General features: G+C 41.2%; 1 pseudogene; it reads left to right on the top strand.

Moving 5' to 3' along the window:
• The first annotated feature begins 5389 nt into the window (after window positions 1-5389).
• On the top strand, window positions 5390-6052 carry LOC102971234 (annotated as a pseudogene).
• The last annotated feature ends 15815 nt before the right edge of the window (window positions 6053-21867 follow it).

Raw genomic sequence — 21867 nt, 5'->3', positions numbered from 1 at the left:
TTTGACCTCGGCTGCAGCAACTTCTTACTTGACAGGTCTCCAGAGACAAGGGAAACAAAAGCAAACACGAATTATTGGGACCTCATCAAAATAAAAAGCTTCTACACAGCAAAGGAAACAATCAGCAAAACTAAAAGGCAACTGATGGAATGGAAGATATTTGCAAATGACATATCAGATAAAGGGTTAGTATCCAAAATCTATAAAGAACTTATCAAACTCAACACCCAAAAAACAAATAACCCAGTGAAGAAATGGGCAAAAGACATGAATAGACTCTTTTCCAAAAAAAGACATCCAGATGGCTAACAGACACATGAAAAGATGCCCAACATCACTCATCATCAGGGAAATACAAATCAAAACCACGATGAGATACCACCTTACACTGGTCAGAATGACTAAAATGAACAACTCAGGCAACAACAGATGTTGGGGAGGATGCAGAGGAAGAGGAATCCTTTTACACTGCTGATGGGAATGCAAACTGGTGCAGCCACTCTGGAAAACAGTATGGAGTTTCCTCAAAAAATTAACATAGAACTACCCTATGACCCAGGAACTGCACCACTAGGTATTTATCCAAGGGTACAAAAATGCTGATTCAAAGGGCACATGCACCCCAATGTTTATAACAGCACCTGCGACAACAGCCAAAGATTGGAAAGAGCCCAAATGTCCTTCAACTGATGAATGGATAAAGAAGATGTGGTGTGTGTGTGTGTGTGTGTGTGTGTGTGTGTGTGTATACATACATTGAGTAATATTCCATTATGTGTATATGTGTGTGCATATATATATACATACATTGAGTAATATCCCACACACATAATGGAATATTAGTCAACAATCAAAAAGAATGAAATCTTACCATTTGCAACAATGTGTATGGAAATAGAGAATGTGTATGGAAATAATGCTGAGCGAAATAAGTCAGAGAAAGACAAATATCATATGATTTCACTCATATATGGAATTTAAGAAACAAAACAGATGAACATAGGGAGGGGAAGCAAAATAAGATAAAAGCAGAGAGGGAGACAAACCATAAGAGACTCTTAATACAGAAAACAAACTGAGGGTTGCTGGCGGGGTGTTTGGTGGGGGGAAGGGCTAAATGGACAATGGGCATTAAGGAGGGCACTTGTTGGGATGAGCATTGGATGTTATGTGTAAGTGATGAATCACTAAATTCTATTCCTGAAATCATTATTACACAATATGTTAATTAACTTGGATTTAAATAAATTGAAAAAATTAAAAAAAAAAAAACTATGAACTAATCAACAGAGCCACAGAAGGAGAAGGGAGAGAGAATGGGGCAGAAAGCTTATTTAAAGAAATAATGCCTGAGAATTTCCCAAAGTGGCAAAGAAATATAGATATCCAAGTTCATAAATCTATTAGATCATTGCAAAAGTTCAATCCAAAATTAGCTCATCCAAGACAAACTATCATAAAACTGCCTAAAATCAAACATAAGAAGAGAATTTTAAAAGCAGCAAGAGAAAAAAAATTTTTTCAATACAAGGAAACCCACATAAGACAATCACTGGATTCCTCAGCAGAGACCTTGCAAGCCAGGAGAGATTCAAAGTGCTAAAAATAAAATACTTCCAATTAAGAAAACCTTACCCAGCATGTTGCCATTCAGAAACGATGGAAAGATAAAGACTTTGCTAACAAATAAAAGCTAAGAAAATTCATTACCACTAGACCTGCATTACAGAAAATTCTGAAATGAGTTCTTAAAGCTGAAATGAAAAGACTGTAATTAGTAACATGAGAACATATGAAAATATAGAACACACTAGTAAAGCATATAGTCAGATTTAGAATACTCTAACACCATAAACGGTGATGTATTAATTACTTAACTCTAGTATAAAGGTTAAATGATACAAGTATTAAAAATAACCATAGCTAAAATAATTTATTAATGGATACTCAATATGAAATAATGTAAGTTGTAGCATCAGAAACATAAAGGGGGAAATGTGAAACAATAGTTTTTGTATGAGATAGAAGTTAAACAGTTAGTATAAAATAGACTGTTTTATTTATAAGGTGTTTTATGTAAGCTTCATTGTAACCACAAAGAGAAAACCTACAGTAGATTCACAAAAGATAAAGATAAAAGAGTCAAAGCACACCACTATGGAAAATCAATTTACAAAGGAAGGCAGCAAGAGGAAGAAAGGAACAAGAAAACAATAAAACAGGGGCGCCTGGGTGGCATCCCCTGGTTGAGCATCCAACTTTGGCTCAGGTCATGATCTCATGGTATGTGAGTTTGAGTCCCATGTTGGTCTCTCTGCTGTCAGCACAGAACCCACTTTGGATCCTCTGTCCCCCTCTCTCTTTGCACCTCTCTCCCTTGCTCATACTCGCTCTCATTCTCTCTCTCTCTCAAAAATAAAGATTTTTTTAAATTATTTTTTAAAAAAGAAAAGAAACAGGATCAGGGACAGGGGAGCTTGCTCTATTAAATATCAAGCCTTATTGTGAACTTTAATATTAATAAAACAGCATGGTTCTAGCAATAGGATAGTTTGACCAATAGAACGTTTGTGTCCCCCACTCCAAATTCATACATTGAAGTCCTATTGCCCAGTATGATGGTATTTGGAAGTGGGGCCTTTGGAAAATAATCACATTTAGATTAGTTCATGAAGGTAAAGTCCTGTGATGGGATTAGTGACATTAAAATGAAACTAGAGAGCTTGCTCTCTCTCGCTCTCTCTCGCTCTCTCTCTCTCTCTCTGCCACATAAAGATATAGCAATAAGGTAGCCATCTGCAAACCAGGAAGAAAATGCCACCAGACACCAAATCTGCCAGAACCTTGATCTTGGACTTCCAGCCTCCAGAACTGTGAGAAATAAATGTGTGTTGTTTAAGCCACCCAGTCTATGGTATTTTATTATAGCAGCTGGAACAAAGACAATAATAAAAATTTTAATAAAGTAAATAAAAAATTTAAAAACAGACAAAGGCAGGAGTGCCTGGGTGGCTCAGTCGTTGAGCGTCCGACTTCGGCTTGGGTCATGATCTTGCAGTTTGTGAGCTTGAGCCCCGCCTCAGGCTCTGTGCTGACAGCTCAGAGCCTGGAGCCTGCTTCAGATTCTCTCTCTCTCTCTCTCTCTCTCTCTCTCTCTCTCTCTTTCTCTCTCTCTCTCTGCCCCTCCCCCACTCACACTCTGTCTCTCTTTCAAAAATAAATAAACATTAAAAAAACTTCAAATAAATAAAGCAGACAAAGGCATAAGTGGAGTTAGGGTATGACAAAGAAGGCATGTCAAAAAAGCAAAGAAGCATGTCAAAGGAAGACATGTCAAAGAAGCAAGATCAATTACATAAATGGAGGTGGAAACTTATGACCCAAATGGAAAAAAATTATATTAGATTCCTACCTCACATAATAAACAGCTACCATCTCCATATGGATTTAGTAAACCACCTCTCAAAATTAAACTTTAAAATGCTTAGTAGAAACAGTTGCTGAATAGCTATTAAACATGGGGGTAGGGAAAGATTTCTTAGTTTGAGTACAAAAAGAAAGAAAAGATAGATAAATTTGGTTAAATTAAAATTAAGCGATTTGTTCATCAAAAAACACCTAAAGAAAATTAAAGTCACTTCCTAGAAACATATAACCTACCAACACTAAAGCAGGAAGAAATAGAAAGTTTAAACAGACCAATCACCAACAATGAAATTGAATCAGTAATCAAAAACTCCCAAAAAACAAGTCTAGAACCAGACGGCTTCACAGGTGAATTTTGCCAAACATTTAAAGAACAGTTAATACTTATTCTTCTCAAACTATTCCAAAAAATACAAAAGAAAGGAAAACTTCCAAATTCATTCTATGAGGCTCGTATCACCCCAATATCAAAATCAGATAAAGATAGCACACACACACACACACACACACACACACACAAAGAACTACAGGTCAATATCTCTCATGAATATAGGTACAAAACTCCTCAACAAAATATTAGCAAACCGAATCCAACAATACATTTAAAAAATCATACACCACGATCAAGTGGGATTTATTCCCAGGATTCAAGCATGGTTCAATATTTGTAAAACCATTAACATGATACATCACATCAATAAGACAAAGGATAAAACTCATGTGATCATTTCAGTAGATGCATGAAAAGCCTTTGACAAAATATGACATCCATTCATGATAAAAAACCCTCTGTAAGGTGGGTCTAGAGGGAACATTCTTCAAGACAGTAAAGGCCTTATATGAAAAACTCACTGCCAATATCATACTCAATGGTAAAAAACTGAGAGTTTTTCCCCTAAAGTCAGGAACAAGATAAGGATGTCCATTCTCACCACTTCTATTCAACATAGTACTGGAAGTCCTAGACAGCAATTACACAACATAAAGAAATAAAAGTTATCCAGACTGGTAAGGAAGAAGTATAACTCTCACTATTTGCAGATAACATGGCACTATATATAGAAAACCCTGAAGATTCCATCAAAAAACTACTAGAACTCATCAATGAATTCAGTAAAGTCTCAGGATACAAAATCAATGCACAGAAATGTGTTGCATTCCTATACTTTAATAATGAAGCAACAGAAAGAGAAATTAAGAAAATAATCCCATTTCCAACTGCACCAAAAATAATAAAATATCTGTGAATAAACTTAACCAAAGGGGTAAAGGACCTGTACTCTGAAAAGTCTAAAACACTGAGGAAAGAAATTCAAGATGACACAAAGAAATGGAAAAACGGTCCATGCTCATGGGTTGGAAAAACAGTTACTGTTAAAAATGTGTACATTACACAAAGCAATCTACAGATTTAATGCCATCCCTATCAAAATACCAACAGCATTTGTCACAGAACAAGAACAAACAATCCTAAAATTTGTATGAAACCACAAAAGATCCCAAATAGCCAAAGCAATCTTGAAAAAGAAAAACAAAACTGTAGATATTACAATTCCAGATGTCAAGTTATATTACAGAGCAGTAGTAATTAAAACAGTATGGTACTGGTATAAAAATAGACACATAGATCAATAGAATAGAACAGAAAACCCAGAAATAAACCCACAATTATATGGTCAATTAATCTCTGACAAAGGAGGAATGAATATCCAATGGGAAAAAGACAGTCTCTTCAACAAATGGTTTCTGGAAAACTGGACAGCCACATGCAAAAGAATGAAACTGGACTGCTGTCTTTCATCATACACACAAAAAAACTCAAAATGGATTAGAGACCTAAATGTGAGACGTGAAACCTAAAAAAGAGCACAGGCAGTAATCTCTATTGCCATAGCAACATTTTTCTAGATATGTCTCCTGGGGCAAGGGAAATAAAAGCAAAAATAAACTGTTGGGGAAACAGAAAATTGTGCAGGTTTTGTGGGTGTGCACCAGAGAAACATGGCTCAAGAAACCAATCACAGCCAAGTGCCTATGCTTTGTTCTACTGGCTGCGGATTTTATGGAAACTCTCTACAAATGGCATGTGTTCAGTATGATATAAAGAACATCTTCAAAGGCAGAATAGCAGTAATGGTAGAACCAGCCCACCTGCAGCTTCTGTCGGTAGTATGTCTGAGTCTTCTTCAGTCCAGGACGCAGACGGCTCCATCCCCGATGCGCAGTCACCACTGGACTCCATATCTGCATCCGTGTAGCCAAGACCTGTATCAAATCAGCCACTCATATCAGAATCTGTAACATCTTCCCAAGTGAACAGTATACCTGTGGACAAAGCAATGCCTGAAGGGGAAGACCTGCAAGCTTCAGTATCAGATATGGCACAGCAGCCATCTGAAGAGCAAAGCAAGTCTCTTGAAAAACCAAAACAGAAAAAGAACCGCTGTTTATGTGCAGGAAGAAAGTAGGGCTTACTGGGTTTGAATGCCAGTGTGGACATGTTTATTGTGATGTACACCGTTACTCAGACGTGCACAATTGCTCACACAATTACAAAGCTGATGCCACGGAGAAACTCAGAAAAGAAAACCCAGTAGCTGTTGGCGAAAAGATCCAGGAGATTTGAACCCCTGCCGGAATACAAACTCCTTTGACCATCTGCACACTAAAAGTTGACTTGACGTCTTTTTTTCCTAGTCCTTGGGAATGTAGAGCGGTGTACGTTGCATAGACCTTTTAATCATGCATGTCATCAGAAGAATAGATTTTTGGTTTTGTTTTGAAAATGACTGAACATTTATTTCCACTGCAGTTCCTGTGGCTGAAAAGACTTAAGTAAACTTTACAAGTATTACCTTTTTAAGAGCACTTTAATTTTAGTTGAGTGCAGAGGGCTTTTAAAACAAAGGTGGAGAACTTGCAGAGGGCTGTGGTTTTCCCATTATTAAGCATGCATGCATTGATCTTGCAGTTTATTTTTCTTCCTGTGTGTGTATATACAACTTTTCTCTGCAGCATATTTCTCTTTTGATGATGCCCATTAGGGCACAACTCACTACCAGTAACTGAGCGTATTTTAATCATTATGGCCGCTTCTGTTATTTCATTAACAAAGGTTATACAGGTGTCAGCATATGGTTTCTTTGCACCTGCTATTTCTGTCTGAATCATCTGTCACAGGAGAGTGTGTGCTGATGAGATTCTAAGTTTGTGTGTTTTTGAATTATTTTGAGCAAGGGAAGGAACAGCTGTATGCATTTCATTGCTGACTGCAGGTTTCTTTCAGATTGCGCTCACCGGTCTGGGTGTGTATACAATATGAAGAATGATCCGGAGTAATTGTGCTGTGCTTATGTTTACCCCACCCATCTGTGATTAAATAAAAAGGAAAACCATAAATAAATAAATAAACAAACAAACAAACAAGCAAGCAAACTACTGGGACTACACAAAAATAAAAAATGTCTGCACAGCAAAGGAAACAATCAACAAAACTAAAAGGCAACTTACTGGATGGGAGAAGAAATTTGCAAATGACATATCCAATAAAGGGTTAGTATCCAAAACATACAAAGAACTGATAGAACTCAATACCCAAAAAACAAATAATCCAATAAAAATTGGCAGAGGGGCACCTGGGTGGCTCAGTCAGTTGTGTCCAACTTTGGCTCAGGTCATGATCTCACAGTTTGTGATTTCAACCCTTGCGTTGGGCTCTGTGCTGACAGCTCAGAGCCTGGAGCCTGCTTCAGATTCTGTGTCTCCCTCTCTTTCACTATTCCTCCCCTACTTGCACTCTGTATCTCTCTCTCTCTCTCTCTGTCTCTCAAGAATATAAAGATTAAACAAATTTAAAAAAATAAAAGTGAATGCAATGTAAGTATCTGGTGCTGGTAGTAATCATTGTCACAGTCACAGTGGTAGTAACAAGATAAAGAGTTCCAATATAAATCATGACAAAAATCACAAACATCCCAAGTTTAAAAGGGCAGACATCATTAGCAAGTAATTCACAAATGAAGGATTAAATTAGCTAATATGTACCCGTTTTTCCTTACAAAACTGGCCAGTTTTTTTTTAAGTCCCTGATTTTATTTTGAGAAAGAGAGAGAGAGAGCATGAGCAGAAGAGAGGCAGAGATAGAAGGAGAGAGAGGGAGAGAGAGAGAATCCCAGGCAGGCTCTGCGCCATCAGCTCAGACCTGATGCAGGGCTCGAACTCATGAACGTGAGACCATGACCTGAGCCAAAATCAAGAGCCTGACGCTCAACCAACTGAGCCACCCAGGTACTCCAAAACTGGCCACGTTTTTAAAATTTGATAAATAGCCAATGTTGGTGAGGGGATATGGAAATTAAAACTTGTATACAATGTTAGTGAGAATGAAATTTAGTGCAAACATTTCTGGCAGGCAAATGATTTTTGTGTATCAAAAGCTTTGAAGGTATTTATAGACTATAAAACAGTAATTCCACTCCTAGAATGTTATTGAGAAACACAATCATGAAGTGATTTACATTTAAATATAAGGAAGTTCAGAAAAACATTTTTCATAATGGCCGAAACACTGAAAAAGAGGGGCCAAGATGGTGGAACAGCATGGAAAGTTTTTTTGAGTCTTGCGTCCGTAAAATACAGCCAGATGAACATTAAACCATCCTACACACCTAGAAAACTGATTTGAGGATTAACACAACAATCTGCACAACCTGAACCACAGAACTCAGCAGGTATGCAGTGCGGAGAGGTGAACTGGGGAAGAGAGAAGCCGAGGAGGGCAGGGAGCTCTTTTTGCTTGCGAAGAGAGGACAGAGATGGGGGGAGGACAGGAAAAGCACCCCTCCCCAAAAGCAGCTGGAGAGAAAGTGGAAAAGTAGAAACAGCTGCAGGGACTGAACAAAAAAAGGGAGAAAGGAGAAAGAAAAGGGTTTAAATTCCATTAAGACTCTATAAGCAGGGGGAGTGCAGAGTCAACTCCACAGCTCAATACCTAGCAGTGCTCTGATGGGCAGGACAAGTCCCCAGGAGCAGAGAGTGAGGTCCAGGTGTCCTTGGGCCACATGGGGAGAGGCTGTTCCCCTACTGGGAGGACATTTGGTAGAGGCTGTATGGTCACCTGACAGCCAAAGTTCCCAGCAGACCCCAGAGAACAACCACATTCGTTGATGCTGGAACAAGGATGTTAAGGGGGGAAGCCTGGTGCCGATATGTATTGTGATTTTCCATAATCCCTGAAACACTTCTGCGACATGATCGTGTGAAGTGCTTCTGGGGCAGACTAGCACCCAGCCACAGTTTCTGGGCGTCAAAAGCAGCATGATCCCACAAATGTTCCTGAGGGCTGGCCGGCACCCAGCCATTGCTTGGTGAGACCCTTCCCCCAGAAGGTCTGAGCAAGTGAAAGCCACAGTCCCTCAGAAGTGAGGGATTGGGAAACACAGCCACATCTAAGATAAAACTCAGGAGGGAGGTGCCGCCTGGCAACCTGACAGCTTGGTCACGGACAGTGTAAAAGCAGGGAGTGGACAGAAGGCAGAGACAAAGGATGGGTGTACGATTGCTGATCAAGGAGAACCGAGTTCTGATACTAGAGACTGGGTAGCTGGGTGACTCCATTTCACCCCTCCCATGCATGCGCATACACACCTACAAATCCCACAGCAATCCATCCCAGTAAGCTAAGCAGCACCATCTAGTGGAGAACAGAGCCATTACACTAAGCCCCGCCCAACTGGGCCAACCTCGCCCTTCAGAAACACCACAAGTCTCTCTGCCTGCTAGTTTACAGACTATAAAGTGCTTCATAGTTTGACTTCTAGGGGAAAATGATGTAATTTCAATTGTATTTCAGTCTGTTTGCTTGTGAACCTATTCCATTTTATTTCGTTTTCAGTTCTTTTCTTCTTCTTGAATACAGAAAGAAAAATTTATTTTTATTTTCAATTTTTATTAAAAATATTTTTCTTTAACTTTTTTCTACTATTTTTTTACTTTTTTGTAAATTTTTCAAATTCTATTTTACTTTCATCATTTCATTTTATTCTATTTCACTCTATTCATTTTTCAAATTTTCAAACATCTTCCCTTTTTTTTCTTTTCTTATCTTTCCCTTTTTTCTCTAATCTGTCAAATAAATTTGATTTTTTTGTGTTGTTTTTAATTTTTTAATTTTAATTTTTTTTTACCTTATTAATTCCATTCCTTCCTTCAAAATGATGAAACAAAGGAATTCACCCCAAAGAAACAGCAAGAAGAAATGACAGCCAGAAACTTAACACAGATACAAGCAAGATATCTGAACCAGAATTTAGAATCATGATAATAAGAATACTAGCTGGGATTGAAAATAGATTAGAATCCCTTTCTGCGGAGATAAAAGAAGTAAAAGCTAGGCAGGATGAAATTGAAAAAAAAAAAAACACGCTATAACTCAGCTGCAATCTCGAATGGATGCCATGGCGGCAAGAATGGATGAGGCAGAGCTGCGAATCGGCAATATAGAGGACAAACTTATGGAGAATAATGAAGCAGAAAAAAGAGGGAGACTAAGGCAAAAGAGCATGATTTAAGAATCAGAGAAATCAGTGTCTCATTAAAAAGGAACAACATCAGAATCATAGGGGTCCCAGAAGATGAAGAAAGAGAAAAAGGGGTAGAAGGGTTATGTAAGCAAATCATAGCAGAAAACTTTCCTAACCTGGCAAGAGACACAGACATCAAATCCAGGAAGCACAGAGGACTCCCAATAGATTAAACAAAAACTGACCATAAACAAGGCACATCATAGTCAAATTCACAAAATACTCAGGCACGGAAAGAATTATGAAAGCATCAAGGGAGAAAAAAGTCCTTAACCTACAAGGGAAGACAGATCAGGTTTGCAGCAGACCTATCCACAGAAACTTGGCAGGCCAGAAAGGAGTGGCAGGATCTATTCAAAGTGTTGAAGCAGAAAAATATGCAACCAAGAATTCTTTATCCAGCAAGGCTGTCATTCAAAATAGAAGGAGAGATAAAAATGTTCCCAGACAAATAAAAATTAAAGGAGTTTGTGACCACTAAACAGCCCTGCAAGAAATTTTAAGGGGGACTCTCTGAGGGGAGAAAAGGTGAAAAAAAAAAAAGCAGCAAAGACTAGAAAAGACCAGAGAACACTACCAGAAACTCCAACTCTAAGGCTACATAATGGCAATGAATTCATATCTTTCAGTACTCACACTAAACGTTAATAGACTCAATGCTCCAATCAAAAGACATAAGGTAACATAACAGATAAGAAAACAGGATCCATCTATATGCTGTTTACAAGAGACCCACTTTAGACCTAAAGACACCTTCAGATTGAAAGTAAGAGGATGGAGAGCCATCTATCATGCTAATGGTCAACAAAAGAAAGCCAGAGTAGCCATACTTATATCAGACAATCTAGACTTTAAAGTAAAGACTGTAACAAGAGATGAAGAAGGGAATTATATCATAATCAAGGGGTCTATCCACCAAGAAGACCTAACAATTGTAAACATTTATGCTTCACATGTAAAGCACCCAAATATATAAATCAATTAATCACAAACATAAAGAAACTCATTGATAATAATACCATAATAGTTGGGAACTTCAACACCCCGCTTACAACAATGGACAGACCATCTAAACAGAATATCAACAAGGAAACAATGGCTTTGAATAACACACTGGACCAGATAGACTTAACATATATTCAGAACATTTCATTCCTAAAGCACCAGAATACACATTCTTCTCCAGTGCACATGGAACATTCTCCAGAATAGATCACATACTGGGACACAAACCAGCCCTCAACAAGTACAAAAAGATCAAGATCATCCCATGCATATTTTCAGACCACAATGCTATGAACTCGAAATCAACCACAAGAAAAATTTGGAACAATAACAAATACTTGGAGACTAAAGAACATCCTATTAAAGAATGAATGGGCTAACCAAGAAGTTAGAGAGGAAGTTAAAAAGTACATGGAAGCCAATGAAAATGATAACGCCACAACCCAAAACATCTGAGACACAGCAAAGATGGTCATAAGAGGGAAATATATAGCAATCCAGCCCTTCCTAAAGAAGGAGGAAAGGTCTCAGATACACAACCTAAACTTACACCTTAAAGAGCTGGAAGAAGAACAGCAAATAAAACCCAAAACCAGCAGAAGACAGGGAATAATAAAGATTAAAGCAGAAATCAATGCTATCAAAACCAAAAAAAAAACAAAAAAAAAAACCCAGTAGAATAGATCAATGATACCAGAAACTGGTTCTTTGAAAGAATTAACAAAATTTATAAACCCCTAGCCAGTGTGATAAAAAAGAAAAAGGAAAGGACCCAAATAAATAAAATCAAGAATGACAGAGGAGAGATCACAACAACCAACACAGCAGAAATACAAACAATAATAAGAGAATATTATGAGCAATTATATGCCAATAAAATGGGCAATCTGGAAGAAATGGACAAATTCCTAGAAACATATAAACTACCAAAACTGAAACAGGAAGAAATAGAAAATTTGAACAGACCCATAACAAGTAAAGAAATCGAATTAGTAACTAAAAATCTCCCAAAAAACAAGAGTCCAGGGCCAGATGGCTTTCCAGGGGGATTTAATAAGCATTTAAAGAAGAGTTAACATCTATTCTCTTGAAGCTGTTCCAAAAAAATAGAAATGGAAGGAAAACTGAAGCCAGCATTACCTCGATTCTAAAACCAAAGATCCCACTAAAAAGAGAACTATACACCAATTTCCCTGATGAACATGGATGCAAAAATCCTCAACAAGATATTAGCCAACCGGATCCAACAATACATTAAAAAAATTATTCACCACAACCAAGTGGGATTTATACCTGGGATGCAGGGGTGGTTCAATATCTGTAAAACAGTGTGATTCATCATATCAATTAAAAAAAAAGACAAGAACCATATGATCCTCTCAATAGATGCAGAGAAAGCATTTGACAAAATGCTTGATAAAAACTCTCAAGACAGTAGGGATAGAAAGATCATACCTCAAGATCATAAAAGCCATATATAAAAGACTCAACGCTAATATCATCCTCAATGAGGAAAAACTGAGAGCTTTCCCCCTAAGGTCCAGAACAAGACAGGGATGTCCACTCTCACCACTGTAATTCAACATAGTATTGGAAGTCTTAGCCTCAGCAATCAGACAACACAAAGAAATAAAAGGCATCCAAATCAGCCAAAAGGTCAAACTTTCACTCTTCACAGATGACATGATACTCTATATGGAAAACCCAAAAGATTCCACCAAAAAAACTGCTAGAACTGATCCATGAATTCAGCAAAGTTGTAGGATATAAAATCAATGCACAGAAATCGGTTGCCTTCCAATACACCAACAATGAAGCAACAGAAATAGAAATCAAGAAATCGATCCCATTTACAATTGCACCAAAAAACATAAACTACCTAGGAATAAATCTAGCTAAAGGGCTGAAAAATCTATACACTGAAAACTATAGAAAGCATATGAGAGAAATTGAGAAGACACAAAAAAACGGAAAAATATTCCATGCTCCTGGGCAAATATTGTTAAAATGTCAATACTATCCAAAGCAATCTACATATTCAATGCAATCCCTATCAAAATAACACCAGCATTCTTCACAGAGCTAGAACAAACAATCCTAAAATTTGTATGGAACCAGAAAAGACTGTGAATAGCCAAAGCAATCTTGAAAAAGGAAACCAAAGCTGGAGGCATCACAATTCCAGACTTCAAGCTGTATTACAAAGCTGTAATCATCAGGACAGTATGGTACTGGCACAAAAACAGACACTCAAAACAATGGAATAGAATAGAGAACCCAGAAATGGACCCACAAACCTATGGCCAACTAATCTTTGACAAAGTAGGAAAGAATATCCAATGGAATAAAGACAGTCTCTTCAGCAAGTGGTGCTGGGAAAACTGGACAGCGATGTGCAGAAAAATGAACCTAGACCACTTCCTTACACCATACACAAAAATAAACTCAAAATGGAAGAAAGACCCAATGTAAGACAGGAAGCCATCAGAATCCTTGAGGAGAAAGCAAGTAAAAACCTCTTTGACCTTGGCCGCAGCAACTTCTTAGTAACACGTCTCTGAAGGCAAGGGAAACAAAAACAAAAGTGAACTATTAGGACCTCATCAAAATAAAAATATTCTGCACAGTGAAGGGAACAACCAGAAAAACTAAAAGGCAACCAACAGAATAGGAGAAGATATTTGCAAGTTATATATCAGATAAAGGGTTAGTATCCAAAATCCATAAAGAACTTATCAAACTCAACACCCAAAAAACAAATAATCCAATGAAGAAATGGGCAGAAGACATGAACAGACATTTCTCCAAAGAAGACATCCAGAGGGCCAACTGACACATGAAAAAATGTTCAACATCACTCATCATCAGGGAAATACAAATCAAAACCACAATGAGATACCACCCTTACACCTGTCAGAATGGCTAACATTAACAACTCAGGAAACAATGGATGTTGGCGAGGATGCGGAGAAAGAGGGTCTCTTTTGCACTGCTGGTGGGAATGCAAACTAGTGCAGCCACTCTGGAAAACAGTATGGAGCTTCCTCGAAAAATTAAAAATAGAACTACCCTACGACCCAGCAATTGCACTACTAGGTATTTATCCAAGGGATACAGGTGTGCTGTTTTGAAGGGACACATGCACCCCAATGTTTATAGCAGCACTATCAACAATAGCCAAAGTATGGAAAGAGCCCAAATGTCCACTGATGGATGAGTGGATGAAGAAGATGTGGTGTTGGAGAACAAGAACCCAGAGGCACCGTAAGAATGTCCTAAAGGAAAGGGACACAGCAGCAAGGAACTGAAAGCAGTTCATTCCCAGAACGGAAAGCCACCAGAACTGTTCATTCTCTTCAGAAGGACATCATATGGGTGTCAGGCTTGGGATAAGAATGTTTTGTCTGGCACCAGATGTACTCATGACCCAGTATGGAATATACTGCAGGTTCATGACCTGTCAAGATGCCAAATACTATGTTGCATGTCCTGCTGTTATCAGACAATTTGCAAAAATAAAAGAGGCTTGAGCCAGGGGACCAATGCTTCAGCTCCAGGAGAGTCTTAGCCCCTTGCTTTCCAACTCTCTCATCACTGCACCTTTAGGACCTGTCTGTCTACAATGTGGTATATATACATACAATGGAGTATTACTTGGCAATCAAAAAGAATGAAATCTTACCATTTTCAGCTACGTGGATGGAACTAGAGGGCATTATGCTAAGCGAAATTAGTCAGAGAAAGACAAATATCATATGGCTTCACTCATATGAAGAATTTAAGATACAAAACAGATGAACATAAGGGAAGCAAAAATAATACAAAAACAGGGAAGGGGACAAAATATAAGAGACTCTTAAATATGGAGAACAGAGGGTTACTGGAGGGGTTGTGGGAGGGGGGGATGGGCTAAATGGGTAAGGGGCATTAAGGAAACTACTCCTGAAATCATTGTTGCACTATATGCTAACTAACTTGAATGCAAATTTTAAAAATAATTAATTAAAATATTTAGTCTCAAAAAAAAAAAAAAAAAAAAAAACCACACTGAAAACAACTAAATGCCCCAAACAGGTGATTAGGTGAGTATATTGCATTTTGGTCATATAATGAAATAATTGGAAGCAATTAAAATTTTCCATATTACCCTCATAACAGGCTACATTTTTGTAATACTACCATAAAACATTTTCACTGTGTAAAAGAATAGGAAGATATCCAAAATATATTGTTAACTTTACCAAAAAAGTTTAAAAAATAATAAATACTGAATTATCCCATCTTTGAGAGACTATATTTATGTGTATAATGGCATAAACTGTGTTTCAAAGAATAATCTTTTGCCAATGCCCATCATGGATTTCACAGTGGAGACTCCTGTAATGTGTGCCCAACTCACAAATGATCAAATGGTCAGAAGGACAAGGACTATTGTTTTACACAGAGCAAGGCCAATGTTGTATGAAGTAGAATAAATTTTTAGTAGGACAACACTGAATGGTGTTTTTTCTGGGAAAATAAAAGGAACACTTGCTTTGGCGAAATTTTCTTGTAACTTAAGTTACTACTGAGGAAATGTCCTATAGTCTTCCTAGTAAGAAGAGGGGGCCTCATATCAGAACACTCATTGCCTCTCCCCCTCGTGGGACCAAAACCCCTATCTGCCCTTCAAAGTCGTCAAGAGAAGAATCTTCACTAGCATCCAGCCAACACTCATGGAGCAGAAACTTAGAGGGTTGGGGTCTTCCAAGGAGAGTTGGGGAAGGACTGAGAGACTGAGCTCTAGGAAGCAGACGATGAGCACCGAGAGGAGTCAGAACTGGAAGAAGGCTCAGCCTGGACCAGCACCCAAATCTGAAAGAGTGACCTCCTCCAGCCTGAAGGCTGGATTTTTTTGCAGCCCTACCCCTAATGCCTGCAGTCCTCCGAGTCAAAGGCACAGTGGAAAGCAACCTGCAGAGAGGGATAGAAGAAAGCAGAGAGAGAACATGTGCCCTGCAGGATTCACAGCAGATGAATTCTGTAGGGAGTGAGAAAGGACCAGTCCAGGATCCCGGCAAGTCAGGAAATGACTCACGAGGACTGCGGTGGGGACCCAGGAGACTTAATGTAACTGATACTGTGCATCGGCTAATGCCTTTTATTTTTTTAATGTTAATTTATTTTTGAGGGAGAGAGTGTAAGTGGGAGAGGGGCAGAGAGAGAGGGAGACACAGAAACCGAAGCAGGCTCCAGGCTCCGAGCTGTCAGCACAGAGCCCGATGTGGGACTCAAACTCACAAGCCGCGAGATCATGACCTAAGCCAAAGTCGGACGCTCAACCAACTGAGCCACCCAGGCGCTCCATGGCTACTCTCTACTAACAAGAGGCCTCCTGTTATGGCTGCAGGCTCCTCTGCTCTACAAGAGACACTTGGTAGGTATAGGTGAGGCCAGGAGGCCAAGCCTCTCACAGAACCCCGTGCTCAGCAAACACTGCAGTCAAGCAGAAAGAAGGCCAAAGGATTGAAGGAGAGGAGCAGGTGTGAGATTATCTATGATCTGGTTACCTACAGATGTGACTCTCCAAGTAGTGTGGGTACTGTGTGCTTCACAGAGCAACAGACTCAGTCATTTCTCAGCCGCCCTGTTCCTCTCCCACTGACAGTCTTCTCATACTGTTCATACCCCCCTCACACCCACTCTACACACACACACACACACACACACACACACACACAAGCGCATGGCCTACAGGAACATAAACCTATGAAACATAGAAATCCTGATGGGGTGGCCTCTGCAAAGCAGGCAAATAGAATGTGCAAGGAGCAGCCCAGAGATACAGCGGAGGTCAACCGCTGGTCCTTCCCACACACGGGGAGCCACCAGGACTAACCAGATGCTCCCTGAAAACAAAGGAGACGTTGGAGAGGACCGTCACAGACTCATCTCACTCTGGTCCCACATCATTTCTCTGAAAAATCTGCCACCATGACCAGTTGACCCCACAGAGAAGAGCCAACATCCAGGGGCGCCTGGGTGGCTCGGTTGGTTAAGTGTCCGACGTCAGCTCAGGTCGTGGTCTCACGGTTCGTGAGTTCGAGCCCCGCGTCAGGGTCTGCGCTGACAGCTCAGGACCTGGAGCCTGCTTCAGATTCTGTGTCTCCCTCTCTCTCTGCCCCTTCCCCGTTCACTCTCTGTCTCTCTCAAAAATAAACATTAAAAAAAAAATTAAGAACCAACATTCAGTCAATGTGGTCCCTTTTTGGTCAATAACACATGGCTTACATTGAGGTTCTGGCTCCCTGACTTCAGAAACCTTTCCCCTCACCAAGGTGTCCAATCACTTACTGTTGATCCCAGGAAACTCTCACCTGGAGCAGCCGCCATGGTGCTGAGGAGAAAACAGAGTCCCTGAAGAGGGAGATTCGAAGCCATCCTGACTCCCATGTCATCAAGGTTACAGTCCCAGCTGCAAAATAACCCTGCAAGGAGGTATCAGGATACCAACAAAGGTCTACAGTAAAGGGAGGGGAGAATATAAACACATCCTCTGACATCCTCCCTACTGCGAACCAATAGACACACATTTTACCATCTAAGATACGATCGGAGACTTCATCTGCCACTTACTGAAGCTCAAACACCAATTAGATTCTGAATCTCCAAAATCTCCTTATATGAACAACATGGCCTTTGGACACCATGTTTCCTTAGGTCTCTGAGAACCAGGCCCCCATGACGGGGGCTGGGATGGAAAAGTTGCATCAAAAAGCACGAATGGCTTTCTCTCCCCTGAGGGTCTTGGCTGATCGCTGCAGAGTGAGATCTTTCAGGGTCAGAGTGCTGCGGATCAGTTACCACTTGGCCCCTGAGAGGAAGTTTTTGGTTCAGTCAGGCATTGTTCTTCCCTGTGACTTAGCTCATGGCCGAAGCAGAGAACCAGCAACGAGGAGGTTTGAAGTGTAAGAACAATCATCAGGCCAGCAGAAAATGAGGACAAGCAGCATAGGAACTCAAAGGTGAATGTGAAGGGCTAAGGTGGGAATCAGTAGGTGGGGGAGGTGTGATTATGGGTCTTTCTTCCCTTCTCAGAATGGTCTGGAGACTGGGGCCCTGGAGCACAGAGGGGCTCCTAATAACAAGGAGCTTCGACAGAACCTAACTTTTTCCCCCTTGGGGATCTTTCGTAGCCTTTGAAACCATCCTGCCCAGACCACACATGTCACCTGGGGTTAAATTCTCCTTCACCAGGATGAGGAGGGGCTACAATCGATATTCACAGACCTCATCTTCTCCTCTCTGTGCAGCTGCCTAGGGCCAGCAGTCCTGCCCAGAGAGCCAGGCCAGTGCTCAGGTCTCACAAAGGCCATAGCCTCTCTGTCCCCTACAGCCCCTTCTTTATCCCAAACCAGTCCTTGGGCACCCCTCACTTTCCCATTTGCTCCAGCCAAATGACTGATCCACTTGTACCATTTTTCTTCCTGCATCCACCACCCGCGCCCCCACATACACCCTTTTGGAATCTCTCTAAAGTCATAGGTTGGTGTAGTGCAAAGTTTAACCCCGAATCCACCTTATCCTTGCTATCTCTAATACATGTGTCTGCTGGCTTTCCATTTTTAATGGTTTTACTGTTAGTCACACCGGAGAAAGAAACAAGGGGAGACAGAACCAATAATCACTCATAACGTCTGAGTGCTCACGGAGGTAATATTTGTGAGTTACCGCGCACCATGCATAACATACCGTCAACTAGCATTTGCTAGCATCAATTCTATACCATCACATACACACACTGTGCCACGGGCTGGGAGTGATACAACCAACAGGACAGACACTATCCACGCACTTGTGGGGTTTACAGTCCAGCCGGTGGTCAAAAGATGTGATACAGATAAAGTTTATAGGAAATTGTTTAACAACAGATGTGCAAAATCCCTAAAGAGAAAAATACCATGAGTAATGAGAGGTTACAACATGGAGGCTGTGGGGAAGCCAACTCCAGCCAGGGGAAGCCTCTCTCCAGAAGAGATAGTTCAGCTGATACAAATGAAGGAGTTGGAGTTTACAAGGAAACTCAGGTCCCTCAACTCGACCCTCACAGCCCCTCCCTGGACTCTGGCATTCCTGGTAACCACTCCCTTTCGGGATTTTTACATAGCGAAATTTTGTTCTTTGAGTTCTTGTCCTTATTGCAACCACACCTGTCCTTGAACTCAGCAGCACCTCTCCTCCCTTGGATCTCTTGCTCTACTTAAGATAGAATGCACTAAGGGTTGGAGAAAGAAAGATTAGATCACCAAGAGGCGTATTTGAGTTGACTGAGACATAAAGATCTAGAGCCAGGCCCCACGGGGCTCGGAGTTTGAAAGAATGAAACCGATATTATTGAATTTGTGGGGAACGCTGAACCAGAGCAAGAGGGACAGGGACGCTACCATAGCCTTCAAATGTGTAAAATACCACGAGGAGCAGTGTCACTTAACTGGCCCTACTATTTTCATGTTTTATTGTGAAACATGACTTCCAACAGACCAATGTCTGGACCCAGTAATGGGAGTGGAGATTCAGGAAGCTCCAGACTGTAGGAGCCTAAAGGAAGGGGGGAAAGCCATGAAACTCTCCGGGTTGAGGCAGAAACTGCTAGAGAAGACAATGACAGCTGTAAAATCTGTCCAGTCTGTCCCCCTCCCCCCCAAAAAAGGAAGATTTCTCATCAGCTCTGTACCCCTTACAGGAGTACTTTCGAACCTCGGGCCCATTGCTGGTTCTCTCAGGCTCCAGTATCAATGCAGGGGTCACCCTACATCCTCCAGGATTGAACAGTGACTTCCTGCACCACCATTCCTGCAATTTTATTCTCGCTGGATCCCTCCTCAACACTCCCCTGCTCCCCACCGCTGCCTCTCAATCTTTACTACACTTGATCTTAGCCAAAAGGCTGAGAAGCGATGCCTCTCAATCTTTACTAACTGGTGTTCACCACTATTAATCCAGGACCCTCTGAAAGTCACTGAGCCAGGCCTGGGAGAGGCTCACTGTCAAGACTGGGTCAAAGGCAGAAAGACCCACGGGCAGTCAGACAGCAGTGCCAGGCTTTCCTCTCCCCCTGGCCCACAGAGTTTCAGGGTGGGCCCCCACACCTTCACTTCCATCCAGCATAGAAAGTTCCAATTATGCACCTCCATGTTTCCACCATTTTTCCTCGGCGACCATTTTTTCTACGCTCAGTCAAGAGAAGAGTATAGGAAGGTTACCACACCACACTGGTAAACGTGAGCATTCTCAGGATTTTGTAAAGATTCCCGTGCAGGGTCACTTCGCATATGCGATGGGATACGCAGGGTCCACGAGGCCCTCAGAACATTCTGCTTCTTACAAACTTCTGTGGAGTAGGTGGCACCAGGTTAGGCCCATTTCCTCGTGTGTTCCTCAAGGGATTGAGATCTAAAACAGAAGCAGAGACGGGCCTTGAGCTGAGAGAAAATGACTCTTGGGGACAAGAGGGATGAAAAAATACTGATGCTGCTGCTGACAATTGTAGTGAAAGGAGAAGAGAATTTATTAAATCCTTGTCTGGTAACTTTACTTCTCTCGGTGAAACAGAAGACAAAACTACGGGAAGGAAGGAAGTGGTTAGCAAAAGGTTTAGAGAGAGAACCAAGTTTGCAATTGCCCCTGATGGGAATGAAAGAGAAACTCAAGTTGCGTTATTTCAGTTACCTGTCAGAACACAGAGCTTCCAGAGTTAGGAACCCAGAAACCCACCTGCTGACGAACAAATACAAAGTGGGTTGAAAAGACCTAGAGCAACATATTGAGCCATTGGGTATGGAAGCTGGGACTACCCACTGCCAGGAGTCTCTGCGTTGACCCCTCAGCTGTTCTTGCCTGGTTCCATTCTTTTCTACTGCAGACCAATTCTATCCCATTCGTCCCCCAAGAGGCAAAGGGGTCTCCCCTTCTGGCTGCAGTTTGACCAACCCAGAAGAGGACACCAGATGGCCTGGCTTAAGGCTTATGTCCATCCCTGAAGCAGGAGCTATGGAGAGCTACTCTCCCTGGCTCTACCTGCCTCAGGTGTGCAGGGTTTGGAGTGCATTACCAAAAGTTGAGAAGAATACGAAAAGACAAGTAAATGGTTGGGGGCATTCTGTGCACAACACAATGCCAAAGTTACTCTTTTGGTTCTTGGACCCACTTCTTACAGGGGTTTAGGGGGTTGCGGGCTTCCGACATACCCCCAGGCAATTCTCTCAGGCCAACCAGCAGGTGTCGAAGAATTCAACTCAATTCTGACACTGTCTACCCAAAGAGAGCACCAGATTCCACAGATTAAGGGTGTAGTCCCACAAGACTACCCCCCCCCCACACACACACACTCACACACACTTCAGATGCCAGTCCCAAGCCCAGGTTGTTACCTGTGCTTCGTGGACAGACCAACAACAGAGGAGGTTTACACGACCTCCTGCCTGGGTTCCATTAATTTGCTAAAGCAGCTCACAGAACTCAGAGAAACATTTTACCTACTAGATCACCAGTTGATTACAAAAGGGCACGGCTCAGGAACAGCCAGATGGAATAGGTGTGCAGAGCAAGGTACGTGGGAAGGGATGCTGAGCTTCCATACACTCTCCAGGTGGGCCACTCTCCCTGCACCTCCATGGGTTCACCAGCCCAGAATCTCTCCGAACTCAGTCCTTTGGGGTTTGTAAAAACTAATAAAGGGAAACCTCACTAAAATGGAGTTGGGAGGTTCTGAAGGGGCAGCTCTCACGCCCTACGACTGGTTGTCAATTACAGGCGCAACAGGAAGAACAGACCTTCCCAGTGGATACCACTTTACTCTCCCAGGGAGAAGGAAGGC

Source organism: Panthera tigris, chromosome B4, assembly GCF_018350195.1.
Source record: "Panthera tigris isolate Pti1 chromosome B4, P.tigris_Pti1_mat1.1, whole genome shotgun sequence".
NCBI classification, from domain to species: Eukaryota; Metazoa; Chordata; class Mammalia; order Carnivora; family Felidae; genus Panthera; species Panthera tigris.
This window is presented reverse-complemented; position numbering and strand designations above follow the sequence as displayed.